The following is a 13,730-nucleotide window of genomic DNA, read 5'->3' as shown; positions in this document are numbered from 1 at the left end:
TATTATCGTAAATTCTTATCTGATTTCCTTACTGCTGCAATTCTTCCCTCACTAGTCTATCCACCACAACACCTTTCCAGGGCGATCTTTCTAAAACAGATACCATCAAGTATCCCCATGTTTCTAGTTCCGATAATGTCTCCTCACTACCTATTGCATAAGGTACAAACAACTTAACAGGACTCAGACTCTTCAGATCTCAGATCCTCTCCCATTTGTATGTGCTAGTAACACTGAACTACTGGCAATGCTGTTTTGAGCCTGTAGTGCTGTTTCATATTTCTTTGCCTCTGGACATGCTGGTTCCTCTGCTTGGAATTTCCCCCCTCACCCTCTGGCCTCTTGGACAACCCTTAATGTTACAATATCGAGCTTAGTAAATAGCTTACCTCCTCTTTGAAGACTTTCTTTCCTCAGTCATACCCTCCTTCCTCTTGCCTCTTGTACTTTATACCTCCTAGATTTCATTTACCATAGTAGAGCATAATTATTTGTTTATATGGCTCTTATCAGACTATGAAGACAGGGTAGAGATATTCATTTCTGTATACCCAGCACATGCAATAAACATCGACAGTACACCCAACAATGTTTGCTGAATAAATAAATGAGCAAAAAACCAAAAACAACAAAACTTCTGAACCTATGACAATTCTTATAGTTTTGGTAACCACACTAGGAAATAGTTAATAGGTAGAAAAGACTTGGAGAAAGGCCATTACAGTAATTAAAGAAAAAAAGAAAAAAGAAGAAGCAACTTCCATGTAAGGAAAGGTGAAAGAAAACAGGCTTCTTCAATTTAGAAAGTATGAGATGGGTAATAACTAAAGGTACAAGCTACTATGTATAAAATAAATAAGCGACAAGGATATATTGTAAAGCACAGGGAAATATAGCTACTGTTCTGTAATAACTTTATATGGAGTATAATCTATAAAAATAATGAATCACACACACACAAACAAAAGGTACAACAGGTAAATGAAGCAAACATGATACTGTTTACTAAATCCTGAAACTGTTCAAGTAGGTATCTTAAAAGGAGTTCTTGGGCTTCCCTGGTGGCACAGTGGTTAAGAATCCGCCTGCCAACGCAGGGAACATGGGTTTGAGCCCTGGTCCGGGAAGATCCCACACGCCGCAGAGCAACTAAGCCCGTGCACCACAACTGCTGAGCCCGTGTGCCACAACTACTGAAGCCCGCGCGCCTAGATTCCGTGCTCCGCAAGAAGAGAAGCCAGCACAATGAGAAGCCCACGCACCGCAATGAAGAGTAGCCCCCGCTCACCGCAACTAGAGAAAGCCCGCGCGCAGCAACAAAATCCCAACACAGCCAAAAATAAATAAATAAAAATAAATAAATCTATTAAAAAAAAAAAAGGAGTTCTTTTTAGGAACTCTATTTCCAAAAGGTTCCCTTTTATTTAACAGAGGGTAAATTTAAACTCAAGGTATTAAGCCAAAACAACAGTGGTGAAAGTGGGCCACATATAAAAGCACTTAGCATAGTGCCAAACACAAAATATGCATCTGAGATATGCCATTATTATGGTTTCCAATAGTAAAGTGTGCAACTCCCTCTATAGGAAGTAAGTGAACATCAACAATAATCAGTACCTTTCAGTCCACAACAACAACCCGCTGCAGGTAGCACAGAGGTAAAATCTGTTGCTAAGAGAGCTCCTTGGTATAGGAGGTAAATATAGTTGTCCCTCAGCATCCACATGGGATTTGTTCCAGGAACTCCCCTTAACCCCCACCCCCCACCACAGGATACCAAAATCCACAAATGCTCAAGCCCCTTACATAAAATGGTATGGTATTTGCATATAACCTATGCACATCCTCCCATATGCTTTAAACCATCTCTAGATTACTTATAATACCTAATACAATACTATATAAATGATTGTAAATACAATGTAAGTGCTACGTAAGTAGTTGCCACCGCAGCAAATTCAAGTTTTGCTCTTTGAAACTTTCTGGAATTTTTCCCCGAATATTTTCAATCTATGGTTGGTAGAATCCATAGATGCAGGATACAGGAACACAGAGGGCCAACTATATGTGTATCTGCTACTGTAAAAAAGCAACTTCTACTTTTTAATACTTCTTATTCTGCCATACCACTCATTCAAGTCTGCCTAATAGAGGCCTGTACTGTATCCTTCCCTTCCTTTAACCACTCATCATGGAGAATTTTCCAGTGATAGAGAGAAAAACATGTATGTATGCTACATGCATATATACAGATATAAATATAAGCACATACACACACTCATACTTTGTGCAAGCAGCAGTCTTCAAATACTTCTGAATCTACTGCCTCTGATTCAAAGATACCTTGATATTTAGTTACAACTAGTTTAGAAAAATGTCCTCAAATTCAACTGGTATGAAATACATATAAAGAAAAGTTTTAAAAATAACTTTAAGCTATGAAGTTTAAATTAAGGTCATTAACTCTATTTTTTTTTTTAATGCACAGAAAAACTAACTGCTAAAATAATTTCAGTGGTTCTCTTTACCATCTATCAGAATCACCTGGTGGACTTATTGAAACAAGTCCAGGTCCCGCTCCCAGAGTTTCTGATTCAGTAAGTTTGGGGTAGGACCTGGGAATCTGCATTTCTAACAAGTTCCCAGATGACGTGGTCTGGGTCACACTTTGAAAACAACTGGTTTAAACTATTAGAACTGAGAAGGACCTTGTAGGTAAATAAAATAAAGCTGAGATAACTAATACAGGCTTCCTGATTACCAAGCTAAGGTTTTTTTAATTGTTAGGGTTATTATGTTATATATGATGGTCTATGTACTTTCAAGAAAGTACACAACACATTTCTGTTCATTTCAATAGACATACAAGCATACCTCGAAGATATATGAAAGTTATGTTTATACTACACTATAATCTATTAAGTGTGCAAAAGTATTGTCTAAAAACATATATATACCTTAATTAAAAAATACTTTATTGCTAAAAAATGCTAACCATCATCTGACAATGCAGGCTTGCCACAAACCTTCAATTTGTAAAACCTACAATATTTGTTAAGCGCAATAAAGCTAAGCACAATAAAATGCACTTGAGCTCTTGAAAACGACATGGTTCTTGCCTTAAAGAAGTCTACTCTAGTGCTTACCAGAGATGAGGTGTGGGGGGAGTGGAAACTGGAGGATGGTGGTCAAAAGGTACAAACTTACAGTTAGAAGATAAATAAGTGCTAGGGATGTTACAAAAAAAAAAATACTAAGGATGTAATGTGCAACATGATGTCTACAGCTAACATTGCTGTATGATATGTAGAAACGTTGTTGGAAGAGAAATTCCTAAGAGTTCTCATCACAAGGAGAAAAAATTTTTTTTCCTTTCTTCTCTTTTTGTTTTTTTGCCACACCACACAGCATGTGGGATCTTAGTTCCCTAACCAGGGACTGAACCTGTGCCCCCTGCATTGGAAGCACAGAGTCTGAACCACTGGACTGCCAGGGAAGTCCCCTTCTCTTCTTTTTATTGTATCTGTATGAGAAGATGGATATTAGCTGAACCTATTGCGGTAATCATTTCACAATATATGTAAATCACACCATCATGCTGTACGCCTTAAACTTATACAGTGATGTATGTCAATTATTTCTCAATAAAACTGGAAAAAAGTCTACTCTAGCTGGGTGAAAACAGACTCGTGGTCAAAGAATTACAACACAAAGTGACTAGTCCCAGAGCAAAAATGCATAAGAAGTGTCTTGGGAATGTAACTGAGGAGAACTCAAGAGAAGAGCAACATCTGGGGGTCTTAGAGGACAACTAAGAGCTTACTAAGAGCTTACCCAAGAAGACAGAATGGGGTGGGAGGGAAAGCATTTTAGATATGCACATTCACAGAAAAAAAATCCATCAAGAACCTACTGTGGACCAGGACCTGTACCAAGCACAGGGATAAAATGGTGAGAAAAGGCACTGTAGCAGCCTTTAATGATGCTTATATTCTAAAAGGGAAACAGACAATCAAATAATAACCCAAGCAAAGTAGCAATTTTGAGAAGTGCTACGCATAAGAGGTATTCTATACTATGAGAATAACTGGAAGATCTGACCTAGTCAAAGAAATTCTCCCCAGAGAAAAGGGTCTGAACTAAGGTATGATGGTACCTGAGCATTCTACACACCGTTCAAACCTTTGTACATAAGAAGAGTGTAGACACTACTACTGTTAAGTGGACATTTTTGTCTCCTTTAAGGTTCAGAGGAGAGACTTTTTTTTTTTTTTTTTTTTTTTTGTGGTACGCGGGCCTCTCACTGTTGTGGCCTCTCCCGTTGCGGAGCACAGGCTCCGGATGCGCAGGCTCAGCGGCCATGGCTCACGGGCCCAGCCGCTCCGCGGCATGTGGTATCCTGCTGGACCGGGGCACGAACCCGTGTCCCCTGCATCGGCAGGCGGACTCTCAACCACTGCGCCACCAGGGAAGCCCCAGAGGAGAGATCTTGGTAGGCTAGTACTCAACTCTGCAAGATAAAAGGATTGTCAGTTAACTTCTTCACAATACCTAGCACTATGAATACTCATGCCCATTATCCAGGGAACCCACTTCCCAAGGAACAGGGGAACCAAACTAATTATGAAAGTAGCCTGGTGAGCATGGTATAAGAAATAAGGTAACTGGATGGTCTCAAGAACATGAGCAGTCTGTTCCACCTTTCTCTACTGACCATAACAAGTGGGGCAACCAGACGTGGCAAATTCTTGTTCCTTGGCTCCCTTCTCTTTTGTCTGACCACCACCCTCCTGATAATTATAGCAGTACTGTCAGCACTTAACAAGAGAATGCAGTAAATTAATTTGATTACATTCTACCATGTGTTCATGACGAAGTTAACCAACTCGTAATGTTAGAGTCTCAGTGATGTAAATAGTTCTGTGCTATCTGTGTGCCATGCTCTGTCCTCAAGGAGCATATAATCTAGACATAATCAAACTTTCTATCTTATATCCAGTTAGATATCACAAGAGATAGTGAGAAAAAACTATGAGTGTTCAGAAAAGAGGTTTCCTTCAACATATAGGATTAAGAAAACAATACTGCAAATGGGTTTTAGAGGATGAGAACTAGGGTAGGGACAGGATATCACAAGTGTGCAGGAAAGCCTGAATACCAGGCTAAGGAGTTCGCGCCTATAGTGGCAAACCTTTAAAGTTAACCAAGCACTAATAAGCTATTTCCAAAATGTAAGTTTTATTTTTACTATTCCACACTTGAAAAATCATCAAGGTTAAATAACTTGCTCAAGTTTACACAGTTTATAAGCTGAAATTCAAAGCCAAGTTTCATGAACCAAGGTCCAGTGTCTGTCCCATGCCACCAGTGACTTTACAGAATGGAAATGTCACAGAGGATAGGAATAACATTATCAGAACCTTAGAAGCACAATATAAGAAATAATGGAGGGACTTCCCTGGTGGCACAGTGGTTAAGAAGCTGCCTGCCAATGCAGGGGACACATGTTCGAGCCCTGGTCTGGGAAGATCCCACATGCTGCGGGGTAACTAAGTCCATGCGCCACAACTACTGAGCCTGAGCTCTAGAGCCTGCGAGCTGCAAATACTGAGCCTGCGTGCCACAACTACTGAAGCCCGTGTGCCTAGAGCCCATGCTCTGCAACAAGAGAAGCCACCGCAGTGAGAAGCCCACACACCGCAATGAGAAGCCCACACACCACAACGAAGAGTAGCCCCCGCTCGCCGCAACTAGAGAAAACCCACACGCAGCAATGAAGACCCAACACAGCCAAAATAATAAATAAATAAACTTAAAAAAAAAAAGAATTGACGCTAAAAAAAATAATAGTAAATAAAAATTAAAAAACCTAAGAAAAGGCTACTACAATAGTCCAGGCTAAGAGTAAGAACTAGAAGTGGCAGTAGGAACTACAAAGAGATGAATATCAGAAATCCAGCAGGCCTTAGCAACTAATTAAATATGGAGAGTAACAGAAGAAGGAGTAATAGTAGATAACGCCATTAACAAAAAAATGCAGTGGTCTCTTCTATCTTAAAACAAAACACAGCAAACAAATAAACATTGAAGAGAACATTCTCTGGATTTTACACTTGTAGCTAACGACTTGCTCCACTTCTCTGTTCACAGCCAAACTTCTCTAAACTTCTCTTCATTCACTGTCTCTGTTTAATCTCACATTTATTTTGAAGAATGTCTTTTGCCCCCCAATGCCACCAAAACTCCTGTTTAAAGTCACCAATAACCTCTATGTTGCCAAATCCAATGGAAATCTCAAGTCTTCAGTATACTCAGCCCGTAAGCAGCATCCACCTCAGCTGACCACTCTCTCCTCTTTGAAACACTATTAGTGTAAAGTGGTGTTTAAGAATATAAACTGGGGGGCTTCCTTCCCTGGTGGCGCAGTGGTTGAGAGTCCGCCTGCCGATGCAGGGGATACGGGTTCGTGCCCTGGTCCGGGAAGATCCCACATGCCATGGAGCGGCTAGGCCCGTGAGCCATGGACATTGAGCCTGTGCGTCCGGAGCCTGTTGCTCCGCAACGGGAGAGGCGACAACAGTGAGAGGCCTGCGTACAGCGAAAAAAAAAAAAAAAAGAATATAAACTGGGGACTTCCCTGGTGGCGCAGCGGTTAAGAATCCGCCTGCCAATGCAGGGGACATGGGTTCAAGCCCTGGTCTGGGAAGATCCCACATGCCATAGGGCAACTAAGTCCGTGAGCCACAACTATGAGCCTGCGCTCTAGAGTCCGCGAGTCACAACTACGGAGCCCACGTGCCACAACTACTGAAGCCCGCGTGCCTAGAGCCACTGCAATGAGAAGCCACTGCAATGAGAAGTCCGCACACTGCAATGAAGAGTATCCCCCGCTCGCTGCAACTAGAGAAAGCCCACACACAGCAATGAAGATCCAACGCAGCCAAAAAAAACCCCAAACTAAATAAACAAACTTATAAAAAAAAAAAGAATGCAAACTGGAGCCATACAAACCTGGGTTTGAAAACCAACTTCTCCAGTTACTACCCAGTGGTCTTGAGCAAATTATACAATCCCTTCTTGTATCATTTTCCTGATCTATAAAATAGAGATAATAAAAGCACCTACTTCATAGAGTTACAAGCATTAAATGAGTAAAAATACACTGATGGTTAGAACAGTGCCTGATAAACACTGTTTATCTTTTTTTTATTTTTTAAATCTTTTGGCCCCACCACATGGCATGTGGGATCTTAGTTCCCCAACCAGGAATTGAACCCATGCCCCTGCTTGGAAGCATGGAGTCTTAACCACTGGACCGCCAGGGAAGTCCCCAAGGCACAACTACTCTTTTTTTTTTTTTTAAAGAATTTATTTATTTATTTATTTTGGCCACACCGGGACTTAGTTGTGGCATGCAGGATCTTCGTTGCGGCATGCGAACTCTTAGTTGCGGCCTGCATGCGGGATCTAGTGCCCTGAACAGGGATTAAACCCGGGCCCTCTGCATTGGGAGTGAGGAGTCTTACCCACTGGACCACCAGGGAAGTCCCAGCACCACTTCTCCTGATTTTCCTCATATCCCTCTGGTTCCTCCTTCTCACCCCCTTTGTAAGTCACTCCCTGTCTACCCAACTTCAACTACCACACGTATGCCGGTAAGATCCAACTATATGCCAATAAGCCCTTCCTGAAGCCCAGAACCACAGCCAGTTACCTACTCAACAGTTCTACCAGGATGTCTCACAGGCACTTCACACTCAACCTGTCCAAACTTAACTCAAAACTGAACGTAAGCTCTTCCCCTCAATCTCCAAACCTGCTCTTCCTTCAGTGCGCCCTGTATCTCAATAAAAGGACTGCACCACAAACCACTCACATGAGAAAAACGTGGGAGTCATGCTTATATGTAACCCTTAACCTCACCCTCCACACAACCAATGAAACAAAGTCCTTTGATTCCATTTCCTAAATATTCCTGAAGACCTCTATAATTCTACTGCCAGCACTCTCAACCATACTACCATCTTGTCTTACCTGAACTGCAGTAGTCTCCTAGTTGTTCTCACCAAATCCATTCTTACCTCTCCCTGATCCCTTCTCTACACTGCAGCTACTGATATTACTCCAAGCATGTTATACGCCTCTGCTGAACTTTGCATTCCCACTGCCTTCAGAATAAAGCTCTACCCTTTGAGCCCTGGTCCAGGAAGATCCCACATGCAATGGAGCAACTAAGCCTGTGCGCCACAACTACTGAGCCTGTGCTCTAGAGCCCGTGAGTCACAACTACTGAGCCCACGTGCTGCAACTACTGAAGCCCGTGCACCTAGAGCCCGTGCTCCGCAACAAGAGAAGCCATCGCAGTGAGAAGCCCACGCATCGCAACAAAGAGTAGCCCCCGTTAGCGGCAACTAGAGAAAGCCCGCGTCCAGCAACAAGGATCCAACGCAATCAAAAACAAATAAATAAATAAATTTAAAAAGAAAAGAATAAAGCCCTGCTTGACCTGACCCCTGATCACCTTGTGAGGATTTTAACTGTCTCCACCACTTACTTCCTCTCTCCAGTTACACTGTCCTTTTTGGTTTTGTTTGGTTGGTAGGCTCCTCAAACATGTCAGATTCCTTCCAACCTCGGAGGTTCTGCATACGATAATCACTTCTCCTTTTTGCCTGGTTACCTCTTACTCACCCTTCAGGTCTCAGCTTTAAAGCTTTTCTCAGGAAAAGTGTTCCCTGATGCCTCTTCCCACTCCTGAAGTTTAGATTAGGTCACTCTATTATACACTTTCATTGCCTCCTACATTATCTTTGTAGTCCTTTGCATAACTATAATTAACATTATAAGTATTTAATGTCTGACTTCCCTAACAGACCGTAATCTTGATGATGGAGGGACCATGCCTATCTTGCTCATCACTGTATCTGTATCCCAAGTGCCCTGCATGGTGTCTGACATGTGGTTAAGTGCTTGTAATATTTTCTCATTCCTACCATAGGGCTTTGCATTAGGTGGTCCCTCAACCTAGAGCTCTGCTGACCCAGATCTGGTCCCCCAAGGCCTTGACCTTCACAAGACTGGCTCCTCATCGCTCAGGTCTCAGTTACAAACACCATCTTCTCAGGGAGCCTTTACCAATGACCCAACTCAAGGAGTGATCCCCACCCTACAAGTATTTTATCCCCCTCTTAATTTCTTCAAAGTATTCAGTACTACCTGAAACCACAGTTATTTGGAAGTTCTAAAAAAGCAAGGCCCATGTTAAGTGCCTGACACAGTGTAAGCACTCAGCAAACATTTAAGTGAATGAATCTCTTGAGTGAGAAAAGATGACTTGGGGAACACCCTAAATTCAACAGCAGAACATTTACAAACTGCGTTCCAACAAAGTTGAAAAAGAGGCAGTATATCTTAGACTGCCTACTATAAATCCTGGCTCTTTCCCTACTTAGCTGAATAACCTGGGACAAGTTACTTAACTGTTCTATGCCTCAGTTTCCAAACTAGAAAATGGAAATCACAGAACCTACCTCAAAGGGCTGCTGAAAATTAAATTAATTAATATATGTAAAAGGTCAGTACCAAGCACATAGTATACACTCAATTAATGTGTGCTATTATTCATCAGACTGGACTCTTTTCTCCCTTTGTTTCAAATATACAAGGTGGCTTTTCCTTTATCTTTTTTTTGAAAGAAATTTGTTTTATTTGTATTTATTTTTGGCTGCATTGGGTCTTCGTTGCTGCACGGGCTTTTCTCTAGTTGCGGAGAGCAGGGGCTACTCTTCATTGTGGTACGCGGGCTTCTCATTGCCGTGGTTTCTCTTGTTGCGGAGCATGGGCTCTAGGCACACGGGCTCAGTGGTTGTGGCTTGCAGGCTCTAGAGCGCAGGCTCAGTAGTTGTGGCGCACAGGCTTAGTTGTTCTGCAGCATGTGGGATCTTCCTGGACCGGGGTTCAAACCTGTGTCCCCTGCATTGGCAGGCAGATTCTTAACCACTGCGCCTTGAGGGAAGCCCTTCCTTTATCTTACCCACCCAGAAAGGGTCCCTTTTTTTTGTTTGTTTGCACACTGCCCATCTCCAAGAGCATCTTTCACATAGATAAAGAAATGTGAACGGGTCCCTCAGGAATTGTGCAACATGGTAGCACCATCCCCATGTCCTAGCAACCCCTGCAATTGTGATGATCAAAAGAATAAGATGATCAAAAGACAATAAACACAGAGGTACTTTGGAAATGATTAAAGTACTACAATACAATCACCATATTTATGAATATACATTCTCTTGAAGTTACTGTCAGAAACAAGAAAGGGTTGGCTAGATTACTGCCCTGACACAAAAGACTTCGTAACTTCTGTGATCCAGGGATATAAAGAGATAAATTAAGGTTGGGGCTACCTTAAATTCACACTGAGGGCCACAACCAGCTCATGAGGTTGTTTCTCAGGAATGGCCATGGGTTTATTCAGCCACACGGTAATCAAAAGTATTTCAATATTTGTTCACATCAACACCCACAGCTTTTAGCTCATTTTTTGCTATCCTTCGAAGAGAATACCAAAAGATGATTTATTGTTATAACTTAACTATTCATCTCAAGACAGTGAGTACTTACTTTGGTTACCCAAATCAAGTGATCGTTAAAAGGAATAATAAAGAAATCTGCAACTAGGTTGAGGATTTGCCATGACCATGAAGTTACTTTTGCAAAAATTCAACAACAAAAAAACCACTTCATGCTTATTTGGGCAAAGCCCTAAGGAAAACAATCTGAGATGCTTCCAAGATGTTTTGTGTTGGACTTAAAACTCTTAAGATTAACAGCAGATAATCAGGATGGAAACCTAGGACCCATCTACTGGATAGCTCTCTTTAAATCAGTTTTCAATCTCACCCAATTAACACTGGATAATTCTTTGTTATGGGCAATTTGTTTTGGTTTTTGTTTTGGGGGTATAGTTGCTTTACAATGTTGTGTTAGTTCCTGCTGTACAACGAAGTGAATCAGCTATATGTATACATATATCCCCTCCCTCTTGGACCTCCCTCCCACCACCACCCCATCCCACCCATCTAGGTCACCACAGAGCACCGAGCTGAGCTCCCCGCACTATACGGCAGGTTCTGTTGTAGGGAATGTTTAATGGGATGTTTTAACAACATCCCTAGCCTCTACTCACTAACATACCAGTAGTACTCTCCTAGTCTGACAATCAAAAATGTCTCCAGATATTGCCAAATGTCTCCGGGGGCGGGGGGGGGGCAAAAATCACACCCAGCTGAGAACCTCTGCTTTAAACAAATCTGTTCCAAATGTCTAAAACATCTGCCCACACTCACTCCTCCCTCTTTCAAAAATCCCTCCCTCTGATCTTCCTGATAATCGAGACTTAATCCCAGAGTCCACCTTAATTCATTTGTCTTTGCTTCCAAAATCCTCAGAAATCACTTAGTACAACTCCCTCAATAAGAGGTCAGTTCTCTTGCTCAAAACTATAGCTGGTAATAGAATTGGTACTAGGACTCTGGGCTCATGATCCCCAATCAAGCACTCTTTTCCATCCTAACATGCTGGTATCTATCATTCACCAAGTTTTGCCAGTCCTTCACTGCCAAAGTGTCTTGCTTCTATCTCTTCCTTTCCATTTCTACTATCTATACCCCCCCCCAGAGCAGTAGTTCTCAAACTTCTGCACACATCAGAATCACCTGGCTTGTTAAAACACAGATCACTGGGTCCCAAACCCCAGAGTTTCTGATCCACCAAAAGTATGAGGCAGGGCCCAAAAATATGCATTTCTAACTAGTTCCCAGACATCCAGATAATGTTTACCTTGCTGGTAAGTGGACCACACTTCAAGAACCACTGCCCTAGAGTTCAGGTAACCTATCACCTCAAGAGGTAATCTATTTCAGTATTCTTCTAGACACCTCCCTGACTTAAAACTACAAAAATATTACTCGTAAAAAAACATTTTGATCAAATTAGTGTTCAATTAAAAACAAACCACAGCTTCTAATGGCTCTCTATTTTCCATACCTGGCTTTCGTAGTTGTTTAAAATGTGTTCCCTACATTATCAACACTACCTCCCAAACAAATCTTCTACTTTAGTCCTACTAATCTGTAGTAAAGCTTACGCTCTCTTTAGCTCCTACAAGACCACCCTCTTCCCTCCTCCTCTCTACCTACCTGAAGGAGGCTTCACCACTGTATTTGCCAAAACCACTCATTTGGTCACTATGTGCTGCCTTTTATCTTTATGCTTTAAGTTTTTACCAAGTACTCACAGATAGAGAAAACCCCCAAGAACCTAAAATTTAAAACAGAAAACAATGATATGAGTGACATGCATAAATAAAAGGCTTGACATATACACAAACTGCATGAATATTGCTATTTTAACAGATCAAGTGCAGTAAGTTCAAAGTTCACAAAAAAGAAAGAACGTGCCAATTTTTTAAAAATATAATCAAATGTTAGCTGTCAAATATTTGTAGCTGTCTCATTTAGGCTATTAAGCAGATATGTGTTAGGAAAGAAACTGTAACAGTAGCCTCAAAAAAAGATGAAGCACTCAGTTTACAACTTCCTACAACAGGAGTACCTATCATTTGTTTTCTGTATGAAATACACTGCAAGAGAGATGATAAGGTGTGAAAGAAGAAACACAGGGTTCAAAGTCCCGATCCACCCCTTACCAACTTTGTGACCCTGGTCAAGTCAAGGCAGCTCCCTACGCCTCCATTACCATGATAAAAAAAATTAAGGTTGGGGCTTCCCTGGTGGTGCAGTGGTTGAGAATCTGCCTGCCAGTGCTGGGGACACAGGTTTGAGCCCTGGTCTGGGAAGATCCCACATGCCGCGGAGCAACTAGGCCCATGAGCCCCAACTACTGAGCCTGCGTGTCTGGAGCCTGTGCTCCACAACAAGAGAGGCCGCGACAGTGAGAGGCCCGCGCACCACGATGAAGAGTGGCCCCCGCTGGCCGCAACTAGAGAAAGCCCGCGCACAGAAATGAAGACTCAACACAGCCAAAAATAAATAAATAAATTTATTTAAAAAAAAAAAAAATTAAGGTTGGAAACTATACCATCTACCTTACAGGGCTGTTTTGAAGATTAAATAAGGTAACGCATTTGAAAGAACCTAGCCTAGTATTTGACACATGATAAATGTTTATTGAATTTTAACCTCTGTTGATGTGAAAGCACAATGCAAAACACTGTATTATCCCAAAAATGAGATAAAGAGAGCACATTAATAAAACCTGACTAAGGATGTCCATTCCCCAAGAAGAAAAATAAAAAGGAACAGAAAATAAGAATGTTATGTCCCTCTGCATGGTATACAGCAAATGTATCCATTCCTTGACTTAATGGTCAAAACCAAGACTTTTTTTTTAACATCTTTATTGGAGTATAATTGCTTTATAATGGTGTGTTAGTTTCTGCTTTATAACAAAGTGAACCAGCTATACATATATCCCCATATCTACTCCCTATCCCACCCCTCTAGGTGGTAACAAAGCACAGAGCTTATCTCCCTGTGCTATGCGGCTGCTTCCCACCAGCTATCTATTTTACATTTGGTAGTGTATATATGTCCATGCCACTCTCTCACTTCGTCCCAGCTTACCCTTCCCCCTCCCCGTGTCCTCAAGTCCATTCTCTACATCTGTGTCTTTATTCCTGTCCTGCCCCTAGGTTCTGAAGAACCTAGGGG

The 13,730-nt window shown here is 41.7% G+C and overlaps 1 protein-coding gene across 1 annotated transcript in view; it reads right to left on the bottom strand.

Moving 5' to 3' along the window:
- KDM2A (lysine demethylase 2A) overlaps window positions 1–13,730 on the bottom strand; it is a 104,524-nt gene that overhangs the window by 82,564 nt on the left and 8,230 nt on the right. The window lies entirely within an intron of this gene.

This window comes from Monodon monoceros, unplaced genomic scaffold (genome assembly GCF_005190385.1).
Source record: "Monodon monoceros isolate NGI ecotype Baffin Bay Population unplaced genomic scaffold, NGI_Narwhal_1 Super_Scaffold_7, whole genome shotgun sequence".
NCBI classification, from domain to species: Eukaryota; Metazoa; Chordata; class Mammalia; order Artiodactyla; family Monodontidae; genus Monodon; species Monodon monoceros.
This window is presented reverse-complemented; position numbering and strand designations above follow the sequence as displayed.